This window comes from Triticum dicoccoides, chromosome 6A (assembly GCF_002162155.2).
Source record: "Triticum dicoccoides isolate Atlit2015 ecotype Zavitan chromosome 6A, WEW_v2.0, whole genome shotgun sequence".
Lineage (NCBI taxonomy): Eukaryota > Viridiplantae > Streptophyta > Magnoliopsida > Poales > Poaceae > Triticum > Triticum dicoccoides.
Window position 1 is genome coordinate 150,521,049 of NC_041390.1, and position 16,888 is coordinate 150,537,936.

Below are 16,888 nucleotides of genomic sequence, written 5' to 3' on the forward strand. Positions count from 1 at the left end.
TATTAGTGACTTTGGAGTGACTCTTTGTTGCATGTTGAGGGATAGTTATGTGATCCAATTATGTTATCATTGTTGAGGGAATTTACACTAGCGAAAGTATGAACCCTAGGCCTTGTTTCCTATCATTGTAATACCATTTATGCTCACTTTTATCACTTGTTACCTTGCTGTTTTTATAATTTCAGATTACAAAAACCTTTATCTACTATCCATATACTACTTGTATCACCATCTCTTCGCCGAACTAGTGCACCTATACAATTTACCATTGTATTGGGTGTGTTGGGGACACAAGAGACTCTTTGTTATTTGGTTGCAGGGTTGCTTGAGAGAGACCATATTCATCCTACGCCTCCTATGGATTGATAAACCTTAGGTCATCCACTTAAGGGAAATTTGCTACTGTCCTACAAACCTCTGCACTTGGAGGCCCAACAACGTCTACAAGAAGAAGGTTGTGTAGTGGACATCATCTGCACGCACCCGTTCCACTACCCCGCAATAAGTGCGCATGTACACGCGCAGTAACTGCCCGGGGAAGAGCAACCGGCCCCCGAACGCCGTAATAAATCCGCGCACTTAGGCTGAGGGCGCACGGCGGTGGGCCCCGGCCCGTCGCCAGGTCCCGTCACGTGCGTGGCCTGTCAGGCCCCTCCGGCTTCCGGGCACCACGTGGTGCCTGCGCGAAGCCCAAGGGATTGCCCCAAGATTCGGCGGACTCCTCGGTCCCCGCCACAGCTGGGATGCCACAATCCGGTTTCCGAGGAACCCAGCACATGGCGGGTGTTGCCGAACCCGGCGCTTGCAGAATCCACCTTGCTTAAGGGGGAAACTGCGAAGGCCCACCCATCTGAAGATGGCGGACCTTCACAGCTTCGGGGACTACTGTCGGGGATGGACCCCGGGCAGGCAACGGAACCCGGATCCTCTTCAAAAACAACAGGGTTGGCACTGCCCCTCAATACCGGCATGCGCTTGGCCGGGTCGCTCGACCCGGCCAAGCCCCGGAAGCCGGCCAGATTAGCCGACCCGGCAAGACACGTCGACTCGGCCTCAACAACTAGCGCAAGACAGCTGAACCCGGCACGAGCAAAGCCTCCTCAACAAGCCAGCACCACTCATGGCGTGCTACGCAATCCAACCACGGGTCAGCACCCATCCCATCCAGGCTGTACGATGGGACAAGACTTCAATCAATGATGACCGAGGCGACAGTGCCCCGCCCATGCCTATGGTCAGCGGGTACGTAGCAACAGTGCTCCTCACCTACCCGCTGACCAAGGCCGGTGTGGCTACAGTGCCCCCGCCTTCACCGCTGATAACAGAAAGCGATGACTCGACGAAGAGCACTGTACACGACTTGACTCGGCCATGCTCTGACGATCGACAAGACGACACACAGTCCCCCTAGGTATGCAGGGCCCGCACCTAGGGGAACTCGGCGAACCACAAGCCCTCAGTGGGACCTAGCCCGGGTCCGCGAACACCGACAATACGGACCCACCAACTTATAACATTACCATTGTACCCCTGGGGGGTTGACCTATAAAACCCCCCAAGAGCCCTCATGCACAGAGACAGACAACACAGACAACATAGACACGCGCCAGAGAACTCATTCCATCACACTCACCAAGTTAGCAACATCCAAGGAGAAGGAACTGCCTAAGCCTTGGCCAGTTTCCTTCCTCTTCCATATAGCTCCAGGAGCGACATTGTACTATCGATTATCCAACTACACTCGGCAGGACTAGGGGTATTATCTCTCCGGAGAGCCCCGAACCTGGGTATGTCCGGCATCCCGCGCCCGCTCATGCCAACCTCGCCTTTGGAGTCCACCAGCGCCCTCGAGCCTCCTCCTCTCTTTAGCCATCCCTTGGCATCTGCCGTGCGCCCACCACGACATACATCATCTAGAATACAAACAAGGTCCAACTACGGAACCAAAATAAAAGAAGACAACCCCAAATGCTAGATCCCCGATCGTCCCAACTGGGCTCCACTACTGATCAACCGGAAAAGACACATAACAATGATCAAGATCTTCATCAAGCTCCCACTTGAGCTCGGTTGCGTCACCTGCACTGGTATCATCGGCACCTGTAACTGTTTGGAAGTATCTGTGAGTCATGAGGACTCAGCAATCTCACACCCACGAGATCAAGACTATTTAAGCTTGTGGGTAGGATAAGGTAATGAGGTGGAGCTGCAGCAAGCACTAAGCATATATGGTGGCTAACATACGCAAATAAGAGCGAGAAGAGAAGCAACGCAAACAGTCGAGAATCTAGAAGTGATCAAGAAGTAATCCTGAAAACTGAAGGAAATATGCCCTAGAGGCAATAATAATGTTATTATTTTATTTCCTTATATCATGATAAATGTTTATTATTCATGCTAGAATTGTATTATCCGGAAACATAATACTTGTGTGAATACACAGACAAACTAAACGTCACTAGTATGCCTCTACTTGACTAGCTCGTTAATCAAAGATGGTTATGTTTCCTAACCATAGACATGTGTTGTCATTTGATTAACAGGATCACATTATTAGGAGAATGATGTGATTGACATGACCCATTCCATTAGCTTAGCACCCGATCGTTTAGTATGTTGCTATTGCTTTCTTCATGACTTATACATGTTCCTATAACTATGAGATTATGCAACTCCCGTTTGCCGGAGGAACACTTCGTGTGCTACCAAACATCACAATGTAACTGGGTGATTATAAAGGAGCTCTACAGGTGTCTCCAAAGGTAAATGTTGGGTTGGCGTATTTCTAGATTAGGTTTTGTCACTCCGATTGTCGGAGAGGTATCTCTGGGCCCTCTCGGTAATGCACATCACATAAGCCTTGCAAGCATTGCAACTAATGAGTTAGTTGTGAGATGATGTATTACGAAATGAGTAAAGAGACTTGCCGGTAACGAGATTGAACTAGGTATTGAGATACCGACGATCGAATCTCGGGCAAGTAACATACTGATGACAAAGGGAACAACGTATGTTGTTATGCGGTCTGACCGATAAAGATCTTCATAGAATATGTGGGAGCCAATATGAGCATCCAGGTTCTGCTATTGGTTATTGACCGGAGACATGTCTCGGTCATGTGTACATTGTTCTCGAACCCGTAGGGTCCGCACGCTTAAAGTTTCGATGACAGATATATTATGAGTTTATGAGTTTTGATGTACCAAAGTTAGTTTGGAGTCCTGGATGTGATAACGGACATGATGAGGAGTCTCGAAATGGTCGAGACATAAAGATTGATATATTGGACGGCTATATTCGGACACCGGAAGTGTTCCGGGTGATTTCGGAGAAAACCGGAGTGCCGGAGGGTTACCGGAACCCCCCCGGGAGAAGTAATGGGCCTCATGGGCCCTAGTGGAGAGAGAGAGGGGCGGCCAGGGTGGGACGCATGCCCCCTCCCCCTCTGGTCCGAATTGGACTAGGAGAGGGGGGGTGGCGCCCCCCTTTCCTTCTCCCTCTCCCCCTTCCTTTCCCCCTCCTAGTAGGAGTAGGAAAGAGGGGAGTCCTACTCCTACTAGGAGGAGGACTCCTCCTTGGCGCGCCCTAGGGCCGGCCGGCCTCCTCCCCTTGCTCCTTTATATACGGGGGCAGGGGGCACCCCTAGACACACAAGTTGATCCACGTGATCGTTTTCTTAGCCGTGTGCGGTGCCCCCTTCCACCATACTCCTCAATAATGTTGTAGCGGTGCTTAGGCGAAGCCCTGCGATGGTAGAACATCAAGATCGTCACCACGCCGTCGTGCTGGCGGAACTCTTCCCTGACACTTTGCTGGATCGGAGTCCGAGGATCGTCATCAAGCTGAACATGTGCTAAAACTCGGAGGTGTCGTAGTTTCGGTGCTTGATCGGTCGAGCCATGAAGACGTACGACTACATCAACCGCGTTGTCATAACTCTTCCGTTGTCGGTCTACGAGGGTATGTAGATCACACTCTCCCCTCTTGTTGCTATGCATCACCATGATCTTGCGTGTGCGTAGGAAATCTTTTGAAATTACTACGTTCCCCAACAGTGGCATCCGAGCCTAGGTTTTATATGTTGATGTTATATGCACGAGTAGAACACAAGTGAGTTGTGGGCGATATAAGTCATACTGCTTACCAGCATGTCATACTTTGGTTCAGCGGTATTGTTGGATGAAGCGGCCCGGACCGATATTACGCGTACGCTTACGCGAGACTGGTTCTACCGACGTGCTTTGCACACAGGTGGCTGGCGGGTGTTAGTTTCTCCAACTTTAGTTGAACTGAGTGTGGCTACGCCCGGTCCTTGTGAAGGTTCAAACAGCACCAACTTGACAAACTATCGTTGTGGTTTTGATGCATAGGTAAGATTGGTTCTTGCTTAAGCCCGTAGAAGCCACATAAAACTTGCAACAACAAAGTAGAAGACGTCTAACTTGTTTTTGCAGGGCATGTTGTGATGTGATATGGTCAAGACATGATGCTAAATTTTATTGTATGAGATGATCATGTTTTGTAACCAAGTTATCGGCAACTAGCAGGAGCCATATGGTTGTCGCTTTATTGTATGCAATGCAATTGCGCTGTAATGCTTTACTTTATCACTAAGCGGTAGCGATAGTTGTGGAAGCATAAGATTGGCGAGACGACAATGATGCTCCAATAATGATCAAGGTGTCGCGCTGGTGACAATGGTGATCATGACGGTGCTTCGAAGATGGAGATCACAAGCACAAGATGATGATGGCCATATCATATCACTTATATTGATTGCATGTGATGTTTATCTTTTATGCATCTTATCTTGCTTTGTTTGATGGTAGCATTTTAAGATGATCTCTCACTAATTATCAAGAAGTGTTCTCCCTGAGTATGCACCGTTGCGAAAGTTCTTCGTGCTGAGACACCACGTGATGATCGGGTGTGATAGGCTCTACGTTCAAATACAACGGGTGCAAAACAGTTGCACACGCAGAATACTCAGGTTATACTTGACAAGCCAAGCATATACAGATATGGCCTCGGAACACGGAGACCAAAAGGTCGAGCGTGAATCATATAGTAGATATGATTAACATAGTGATGTTCACCAATGAAACTACTCCACCTCACGTGATGATCGGACATGGTTTAGTTGATTTGGATCACATAATCACTTAGAGGATTAGAGGGATGTCTATCTAAGTGGGAGTTCTTTAGTAATATGATTAATTGAACTTAAAATTATCATGAACTTAGTACCTGATAGTATCTTGCTTGTTTATGTTTGATTGTAGATAGATGGCCCGTGTTGTTGTTTCGTTGAATTTTAATGCGTTCCTTGAGAAAGCAAAGTTGAAAGATGATAGTAGCAATCACACGGACTGGGTCCGTAACTTGAGGATTATCCTCATTGCTGCACAGAAGAATTATGTCCAGGAAGCACCGCTGGGTGCCAGGCCTAATGCTGGAGCAACACCAGATGTTATGAACGTCTGGCGGAGCAAAGCTGATGACTACTCGATAGTTCAGTGTGCCATGCTTTACGGCTTAGAATCGGGACTTCAACGATGTTTTGAATGTCATGGAGCATATGAGATGTTCCAGGAGTTGAAGTTAATATTTCAAGCAAATGCCCGGATTGAGAGATATGAAGTCTCCAATAAGTTGTATAGCTGCAAGATGGAGGAGAACAGTTCTGTCAGTGAGCATATACTCAAAATGTCTGAGTATAATGCTCACTTGATTCAATTGGGAGTTAATCTTCCAGATGATTGCGTCATTGACAGAATTCTCGACCTAGATACAAGAGCTTCATGATGAACTATAATATGCAAGGGATGAATAAGACTATTCCTGAGCTCTTCGCAATGCTGAAAGCTGCGGAGGTAGAAATCAAGAAGGAGCATCAAGTGTTGATGGTCAACAAGACCACTAATTTCAAGAAAAAGGGCAAAGGGAAGAAGAAGGGGAACTTCAAAAAGAACAGCAAGCAAGTTGCTGCTCAAGAGAAGAAACCCAAATCTGGACCTAAGCCTGAAACTGAGTGCTTCTACTGCAAGCAGACTGGTCACTGGAAGCGGAACTACCCCAAGTATTTGGCGGATAAGAAGGATGGCAAGGTGAACAAAGGTATATGCGATATACATGTTATTGATGTGTACCTTACTAATGCTCGCAGTAGCACCTGGGTATTTGATACTGGTTCTGTTGCTAACATTTGCAACTCAAAACAGGGACTATGGATTAAGCGAATATTGGCTAAGGACGAGGTGACGATGCGCGTGGGAAATGGTTCCAAAGTCGATGTGATCGCGGTCGGTACGCTACCTCTACATCTACCTTTGGGATTAGTATTAGACCTAAATAATTGTTATTTGGTGCCAGCGTTGAGCATGAACATTATATCTAGATCTTGTTGATGCGAGACGGTTATTCATTTAAATCAGAGAATAATGGTTGTTCTATTTATATGAGTAATATCTTTTATGGTCATGCACCCATGAAGAATGGTCTATTCCTATTAAATCTCGATAGTAGTGACACACATATTCATAATGTTGAAGCCAAAAGATGCAGAGTTGATAATGATAGTGCAACTTATTTGTGGCACTGCCGTTTAGGTCATATCGGTATAAAGCGCATGAAGAAACTCCATACTGATGGACTTTTGGAACCACTTGATTATGAATCACTTGATACTTGCGAACCGTGCCTTATGGGTAAGATGACAAAACACCGTTCTCCGGTACTATGGAGAGAGCAACAGATTTGTTGGAAATCATACATACAGATGTATGTGGTCCGATGAATGTTGAGGCTCGTGGCGGATATCGTTATTTTATCACTTTCATAGATGACTTAAGCAGATATGGGTATATCTACTTAATGAAACATAAGTCTGAAACATTTGAAAAGTTCAAAGAATTTCAGAGTGAAGTTGAAAATCATCATAACAAGAAAATAAAATTCCTATGATCTGATCGCGGAGGAGAATATTTGAGTTACGAGTTTGGTGTACATTTGAAACAATGCGGAATAGTTTCGCAACTCACGCCACCCGGAACACCACAGCATAATGGTGTGTCCGAACGTCATAATCGTACTTTACTTGATATGCTGCGATCTATGATGTCTCTTACTGATTTACCGCTATCGTTTTGGGGTTATGCTCTAGAGACAGCCGCATTCACGTTAAATATGGCACCATTAAAATCCGTTGAGACGACGCCTTATGAACTGTGGTTTGGCAAGAAACCAAAGTTGTCCGTTTCTGAAAGTTTGGGGCTGCGATGCTTATGTGAAAAAGCTTCAACCTGATAAGCTCGAACCCAAATCGGAGAAATGTGTCTTCATAGGATATCCAAAGGAAACTATTGGATACACCTTCTATCACAGATCCGAAGGCAAGACTTTTGTTGCTAAATTCGGAAACTTTCTAGAGAAGGAGTTTCTCTCGAAAGAAGTGAGTGGGGGGAAAGTAGAACTTGATGAGGTAACTGTACCTGCTCCCTTATTGGAAAGTAGTACATCACAGAAACCGGTTTCTCTGACACCTACACCAATTAGTGAGGAAGCTAATGATGATGATCATGAAACTTCAGAACAAGATACTACTGAACCTCGTAGATCAACCAGAGTAAGATCCGCACCAGAGTGGTATGGTAATCCTGTTCTGGAAGTCATGCTACTAGATCATGATGAACCTATGAACTATGGAGAAGCGATGGTGAGCCCAGATTCCGCAAAATGGCTTGAAGCCATGAAATCTGAGATGGGATCCATGTATGAGAACAAAGTGTGGACTTTGGTTGACTTGCCCAAAGATCAGCAAGCAATTGAGAATAAATGGATCTTCAAGAAGAAGACTGACGCTCGCGGTAATGTTACTGTCTACAAAGCTCGACTTGTCGCAAAAGTTTTTCGACAAGTTCAAGGGATTGACTACGATGAGACCTTCTCACCCGTAGCGATGCTTAAGTCTGTCCGAATCATGTTAGCAATTGCCGCATTTTATGATTATGAAATATGGCAGATGGATGTCAAAACTGCATTCTTGAATGGATTTCTGGAAGAAGAGTTGTATATGATGCAACCGGAAGGTTTTGTCGATCCAAAGGGAGCTAACAAAGTGTGCAAGCTCCAGCGATCCATTTATGGACTGGTGCAAGCCTCTCGGAGTTGGAATAAACGCTTTGATAGTGTGATCAAAGCATTTGGTTTTGTACAGACTTTTGGAGAAGCCTGTATTTACAAGAAAGTGAGTGGCAGCTCTGTAGCATTTCTGATATTATATGTAGATGACATATTACTAATCGGAAATGATATAGAATTTCTGGATAGCATAAAGGGATACTTGAATAAGAGTTTTTCAATGAAAGACCTCGGTGAAGCTGCTTACATATTGGGCATTAATGTCTATAGAGATAGATCAAGACGCTTAATTGGACTTTCACAAAGCACATAACTTGACAAATTTTTTAAAAAGTTCAAAATGGATCAAGCAAAGAAAGGATTCTTGCCTGTGTTACAAGGTGTGAAATTGAGTAAGACTCAATGCCCGACCAATGCAGAAGATAGAGAGAAAATGAAAGATGTTCCCTATGCTTCAGCCATAGGCTCTATCATGTATGCAATGCTGTGTACCAGACCTGATGTGTGTCTTGCTATAAGTCTAGCAGGGAGGTACCGAAGTAATCCAGGAGTGGATCACTAGACAGCGGTCAAGAACATCCTGAAATACCTCAAAAGGACTAAGGATATGTTTCTCATATATGGAGGTGACAAAGAGATCATCGTAAATGGTTACGTTGATGCAAGCTTTGACACTGATCTGGACAATTCTAAATCGCAAACCGGATACGTGTTTACATTAAACGGTGGAGCTGTCAGTTGGTGCAGTTCTAAACAGAGCGTTGTGGCGAGATCTACATGTGAAGCGGAATACATAGCTGCTTCGGAAGCAGCAAACGAAGGAGTCTGGATGAAGGAGTTCATATCCGATCTAGGTGTCATACCTAGTGCATCGGGTCCAATGAAAATCTTTTGTGACAATACTGATGCAATTGCCTTGGCAAAGGAATCCAGATTTCACAAGAGAACCAAGCACATCAAGAGACGCTTCAATTCCATCCGGGATCTAGTCCAGGTGGGAGACATAGAGATTTGCAAGATACATACGGATCTGAATGTTGCAGACCCATTGACTAAGCCTCTTCCACGAGCAAAACATTATCAGCACCAAAGCTCCATGGGTGTTAGAATCATTATTGTGTAATCTAGATTATTGACTCTAGTGCAAGTGGGAGACTGAAGGAAATATGCCATAGAGGCAATAATAATGTTATTATTTTATTTCCTTATATCATGATAAATGTTTATTATTCATGCTAGAATTGTATTATCCGGAAACATAATACTTGTGTGAATACATAGACAAACTAAACGTCACTAGTATGCCTCTACTTGACTAGCTTGTTAATCAAAGATGGTTATGTTTCCTAACCATAGACATGTGTTGTCATTTTATTAACGAGATCACATTATTAGGAGAATGATGTGATTGACATGACCCATTCCATTAGCTTAGCACCCGATCGTTTAGTATGTTGCTATTGCTTTCTTCATGACTTATACATGTTCCTATAACTATGAGATTATGCAACTCCTGTTTGCCGAAGGAACACTTTGTGTGCTACCAAACGTCACAACATAACTGGGTGATTATAAAGGAGCTCTACAGGTGTCTCCAAAGGTAAATGTTGGGTTGGCGTATTTCGAGATTAGGTTTTGTCACTCTGATTGTCGAAGAGGTATCTCTGGGCCCTCTCGGTAATGCACACCACATAAGCCTTGCAAGCATTGCAACTGATGAGTTAGTTGCGAGATGATGTATTACGAAACGAGTAAAGAGACTTGCGGTAACGAGATTGAACTAGGTATTGAGATACCGACGATCGAATCTCGGGCAAGTAACATACCGATGACAAAGGGAACAACGTATGTTGTTATGCGGTCTGACCGATAAAGATCTTCTAAGAATATGTGGGAGCCAATATGAGCATCCATGTTCCGCTATTGGTTATTGACTGAAGACATGTCTCGGTCATGTCTACATTGTTCTCGAACCCGTAGGGTCCGCACGCTTAAGGTTTCGATGACAGATATATTATGAGTTTATCAGTTTTGATGTACCGAAGTTAGTTCGGAGTCCTGGATGTGATAACGGACATGACGAGGAGTCTCGAAATGGTCGAGACATAAAGATTGATATATTGGACGGCTATATTCGGACACCGGAAGTGTTCCGGATGATTTCGGAGAAAACCGGAGTGCTGGAGGTTACCGGAACCCCCCCCGGGAGAAGTAATGGGCCTCATGGGCCCTAGTGGAGAGAGAGAGGCGGCCAGGGTGGGCCGCGCGCCCCCTCCTCCTCTGGTCCGAATTGGACTAGGAGAGGGGGGGGCGGCGCCCCCTTTCCTTCTCCCTCTCCCCCTTCCTTTCCCCCTCCTAGTAGGAGTAGGAAAGAGTGGAGTCCTACTCCTACTAGGAGGAGGACTCCTCCTCCTTGGCGCTCCCTAGGGCCGGCCGGCCTCCTCCCCTTGCTCCTTTATATACGGGGGCAGGGGGCACCCCTAGACACACAAGTTGATCCACGTGATCGTTTTCTTAGCCGTGTGCGGTGCCCCCTTCCACCATACTCCTCGATAATATTGTAGCGGTGCTTAGGCGAAGCCCTGCGATGGTAGAACATCAAGATCGTCACCACGCCGTCGTGCTGACAGAACTCTTCCCCGACACTTTGCTAGATCGGAGTCCGGGGATCGTCATCGAGCTGAACGTGTGCTAAAACTCGGAGGTGCCGTAGTTTCGGTGCTTGATCGGTCGGGCCGTGAAGACATACGACTACATCAACCACGTTGTCATAACGCTTTCGCTGTCGGTCCACGAGGGTACGTCGATCACACTCTACCCTATCGTTGCTATGCATCACCATGATCTTGCGTGTGCGTAGGAAATTTTTTGAAATTACTACGTTCCCCAACAAAAACTACCTACGTTCAAACATAACACAAGACCGTGTTCACTTCCCAGACTCCGTCGAGAAGAGACCATCATGGCTACACACGCGGTTGATGCATTTTAATTAAGTTAAGTGTCAAGTTCTCTACAACCGGACATTAACAAATTCCCATCTGCCACATAACCGCGGACGCGGCTTTCGAAAGTTCAAACCCTGCAGGGGTATCCCAACTTAGCCCATCACAAGCTCTCATGGTCAATGAAGGATATTCCTTCTCCCGGGAAGACCCGATCAGTCTCGGAATCCCGGTTACAAGACATTTCAACAATGGTAAAACAAGACCAGCAAGACTGCCCGAATGTGCTGACAAATCCCGATAGGAGCTGCACATATCTCGTTCTCAGGGCACACCGGATGGGCAAGACGTCGGGTTGGCATAAACCCTGGTTGCCCAGGGGGCACTGGACATCGCCCAGTTCGGACCAACACTTAGAGAAGCACTGGCCCCGGGGGGTTAAAATAAAGATGACCCTCGGGTTAATTACTCCCAAGGGAAAGGTGTAGGTTGTTAGGCAAATGTAAAACCAAGGTTGGGCCTTGCTGGAGGAGTTTTATTCTAAGCGAACTGTCAAGGGGTTCCCATAACACCCAACCGCGGAAGGAACGCAAAATCAAGGAACATAACACCGGTATGACGGAAACTAGGGCGGAAAGAGTGGAACAAAACACCAGGCATAAGGCCGAGCCTTCCACCCTTTACCAAGTGTATAGATGCATTAATTAAAATAATAGATATTGTGATAACCCAACAATATCCATGTTCCAACATGGAACAAGCTTCATCTTCACCTACAACTAGCAACGCTATAAGAGGGGCTGAGCAAAGCGGTAACATAGCCAAACAACGGTTTGCTAGGAAAGGTGGGTTAGAGGCTTGACATGGCAATATGGGAGGCATGATATAGCAAGTGGTACGTAGCGCGGCATAGCAAAAGAGCGAACAACTAGCAAGCAAAGATAGAAGTGATTTCGAGGGTATGGTCATCTTGCCTGAGATCCCGCAAGGAAGAAGAACGAGTCCATGAAGAAGACAAACGGACGAAGTCGAACGCATCCTCACAACTCCGGAACGGAACCGAAGCTAACGAGAGAAGCAACCCGGAAAGAAGCAACCAACATAGTAAACAACCATCACATAAACATGGCATGATGCACAACCAAGTATGATGCATGTCCGGTTTAATGAGGTATGGCATGGCAAAGTGCACAAACAAAACTACAAATTAAGTGGAGCATATTGACAAAACACCACATGACTTATTTAGTTCTCTCTCGGTTAGGTACTCAACAATATTAAATGTTGTTAAACATGGCAAGAGGGTGAAGCATAAACAAACTAACTATCTAAGCAATTTAAATGGGGCTGGAAACATCAAACAACAATTCCGGTAAATCCCCATATGCCTTTAGCAATTTAAGCAAACAACACTTGAAACATTTAAATGTTATTAGCATGATGCAGATGACATGTGCAAGTTTTATGCCATTTATATGCAAATGTTGATAAGAAAATGTTATGAAGCATTTGTCATCGTGGCGGAAACGAAAGGGGTGCCACAGCAACGACAACGGAAATGATGCCACGGCAACATTCCGATGATCCGACAACTCATCGAGATGTCGGTGCAAAAGAAGGTGGACGTGCGAAACATGCAAGAGTGACGGGGAGTGATCCCGAATACCGGGTGTCCCATGACGGTGGCAAGGAAACGAGGAACATGCAATGATCAATTCGGGCATGGAGCAAGCACAGGCATCTCATACAACACATCACAAGCATTCGTTCTCGGACGGTCGTTCTCGGCGGTTATACCTTCGAAGCGTGCGTTTCGAAGCGGATCGGTTCGTAGAGGAAGTAGTCGTTCTCGGGATGGTCGTAGTGGAAGTAGTGGTACACGGCATCGGTAATGGAAGTAGTGATACACGTTTCATAGAGAGACTTGACGAATCCGAGTCACTTGGGGTCGACAGTAGTCGTTCACGTTTCGAGGAGGAAGTAGAGGTTCTCGCGATCTCGGCGGCGGTAGTGGTATATGTCATCGGTAGCTAAACTTGGCGATCTGGAGAGGGTACTTGCCGGACCCACAACGCTGTAACCGTTCATGGCAGAGAACTTGATGTTCACGGGTCTTCCAAAAATGGTGTGGTACTTGGCGAAGTGCACGTCGATGGTAGTCAAACTTGACTGTTTCGTTACATGGGTCTTCGGCGACGGTGCCGTACATGGTTCGGAGTGGTACTTGCTTCTTCGAACTTATCGCCGGTCTAGGCGTAGATGTACATGGCAAACGTAGTGGTACTATGCGTCGGTCGTCGAGGGTCTTACCGATGGGATACTTGGTGACATCCACGGGATCAGTAGTTGTACATGGTCTTCACGTTGTAGTTTGACTTGGCGATTCCAAAACGTTCATCAGTAGTGGAACTTGGCGGTCTCGACGGTCGTCGTGGTACTTGACGTAATCCGCGCAAACGGTGCTTCTCCAAGCATCGGTCTTAACGAAGGTGTACTTGACGAGTTACCCGAACACGTTAGTCCTCGGACTTGGGCTCCGAAGATGGTGTCATGGTGGTCTTGCAGCAACAGCCTCCGCAAGGGCGTTGGGAGAGGAGATGGTCGCGACAGAGGACGAAGCCAAGAAGCAGCAGCGCGAGGAGGGACATGGCGGGTGTCGGGGTTGAACTATGGCTGCTCGCATACTCCTGCGCGAGTGGAACCAGCAGCGAGGAGGAGAAGGGAGCAGGGGCACGCGACTGGAGGAGGTCGCTGAGGCAAGGCAATAGCTTCAGCGGGTCCGGTGGTGGACTTGGAGCTCCGGACGTCGGCGCGACTGGAGCATGGGGAGGTGAAGCAGACGTCGAGGCAGGGGCGACGAGAGCCGGCGGGGATGCGGGGTCGTGATTGTTGGAAATATGCCCTAGAGGCAATAATAAATTGGTTATTATTATATTTTCTTGTTCATGATAATCGTTTATTATCCATGCTAGAATTGTATTGATAGGAAACTCAGATACATGTGTGGATACATAGACACCACCATGTCCCTAGTAAGCCTCTAGTTGACTGGCTCGTTGATCAATAGATGGTTAAGGTTTCCTGACCATGGACATTGGATGTCGTTGATAACGGGATCACATCATTAGGAGAATGATGTGATGGACAAGACCCAATCCTAAGCCTAGCACAAGATTGTGTAGTTCGTTTGCTAAAGATTTTCTAATGTCAAGTATCATTTCCTTAGACCATGAGATTGTGCAACTCCCGGATACCGTAGGAGTGCTTTGGGTGTGCCAAACGTCACAACATAACTGGGTGGCTATAAAGGTACACTACAGGTATCTCCGAAAGTGTCTGTTGGGTTGGCACGAATCGAGACTGGGATTTGTCACTCCGTGTAAACGGAGAGGTATCTCTGGGCCCACTCGGTAGGACATCATCATAATGTGCACAATGTGATCAAGGAGTTGATCACGGGATGATGTGTTACGGAACGAGTAAAGAGACTTGCCGGTAACGAGATTGAACAAGGTATCGGGATACCGATGATCGAATCTCGGGCAAGTATCATACCGATAGACAAAGGGAATTGTATACAGGATTGATTGAATCCTCGACATCGTGGTTCATCCGATGAGATCATCGTGGAACATGTGGGAGCCAACATGGGTATCCAGATCCCGCTGTTGGTTATTGACTGGAGAGTTATCTCGGTCATGTCTGCATGGTTCCCGAACCCGTAGGGTCTACACACTTAAGGTTCGATGATGCTAGGGTTATAAAGGAAGTTTGTATGTGGTTACCGAATGTTGTTCGGAGTCCCGAATGAGATACCGGACGTCACGAGGAGTTCCGGAATGGTCCGGAGGTAAAGATTTATATATGGGAAGTCCTGTTTTGGTCACCGGAAAAGTTTCGGGTTTTATCGGTAACGTACCGGGACCACCGGGAGGGTCCCGGGGTCCACCAAGTGGGGCCACAAGCCCCGGAGGGCTGCATGGGCCAAGTGTGGGAGGGGACCAGCCCCAAGTGGGCTGGTGCGCCCCCCACAAGGGCCCAAGGCGCCTAAGGGGAGGAGGGGGGGCAAACCCTAAGGGCAGATGGGCCTTAGGGCCCATGCCTGGTGTGCCTCCCTCTCCCCTCCCCTGGCCGCCACCCAGATGGGATCTGGGGGCTGCCGCCACCCCTAGGGAGGGAACCCTAGGTGGGGGCGCAACCCCTCCCCTTCCCCTATATATACTTGAGGTTTGGGCTGCCCAAGCAACATGAGTTTTTGACCTCTCCCTGGCGCAGCCCTACCTCTCTTTCTCCTCATATCTCGCGGTGCTTGGCGAAGCCCTGCTGGATCACCATGCTCCTCCACCACCACCACGCTGTTGTGCTGCTGCTGGATGGAGTCTTCCTCAACCTCTCCCTCTCTCCTTGCTGGATCAAGGCATGGGAGACGTCACCGGGTTGTACGTGTGTTGAACGCGGAGGTGCCATCTGTTCGGCACTAGGATCTCCGGTGATTTGGATCACGACGAGTACGACTCCTTCAACCCCGTTCTCTTGAACGCTTCCGCTTAGCGATCTACAAGGGTATGTAGATGCACTCTCCTTCCCCTTGTTGCTGGTCTCTCCATAGATAGATCTTGGTGACACGTAGGAAAATTTTGAATTTCTGCTACGTTCCCCAACAGCAATGGCGGGGTAGGCCGGCCTGGAACTGCGGCGGCGCGAGAGGAAGGCGCGGCTAGGGAGGAGAGGCCGCGATGGAGAGACGCGGGGGTTGAGGATCAGGCGCAGCCACGATGACCTGCTCATCTCTGCATGTGGTAGCGCAAGAGGAGGGCGAAGAGTAGAGGGTGGAGATGGGGATCGGGCGAAGGAGCTAGCTTTATGGCGGCGGTGAGGGAACGAGGGAATGAGGGAGAGAACGAGAGAGGGAATGGGCTCCCTAGAGGCTAGGGTTAGGAGGGCACAGGCTGGGCCTAGGGGTTAGAAGCCGGCTGGGCCTAGGTGGGCCACGGGGAAGGATTGGGCCTAGAGAGGCCGTGGGGAAGGATTGGCTGGCAGCTGCTATCTCTCACTCTTCTCTCTCTTAAATTCTCTTTCCAGCAAAAGAGATAGGCCAAAAGAATTAAGAGAAGAGGCCATGAAGAAGGAAAAAATTATGGGACATTTTTATATGGCTTAAAGGAATATTTCCACCCCAAAAAAAGTGGTTTCAACAAGTTAGGAGAATTTAAATTCAAACTTATTTGACTTGAGCCAAAGGAGTTTGAATGGAGGCTAGGCTATAGGGGTGTGCAAAAATGTTGAGGATTTTGGAGGACCCTCGATAAAAGGAGAAACAAATATCGGCAAGGTTTGGAGGTGAAACTTGAAGCAGAAGAGGCATGGAACTAAAATGCAAGTGTGCTATGGTTAATTCCAAAAGAATGGAATATTTATTATAGCTCCCTAATATATTGGGAGGATAGGTTATATAGAGAAATCACCATGTGAGTTCCCTCAATTTAAATAGATCAAATATCTATGCATTTTATTTAGTTGAGTTTAAAAAAATGAAATGGCATGATGGCATGATGACATGATGCAAGGCACATGATGCAAAGAGGAATGCAACAAGCAAAACAAATCACATGATGAATCACGGAAACCATGGAAGGCATCTGAATCTCCGGTCTTGGGGCGTTACAGGAGCGGAGAGCTGCCGAACAGGCCCTTAGTCACTTGTCAAACTTTTTGTTGAACCCGTAAGGTGTGGTTATGATCACCTAGTTATAGATAATGTTTGAGCAACCCCAAAGTCAACCGTACAATAGAAAGTGATTAAG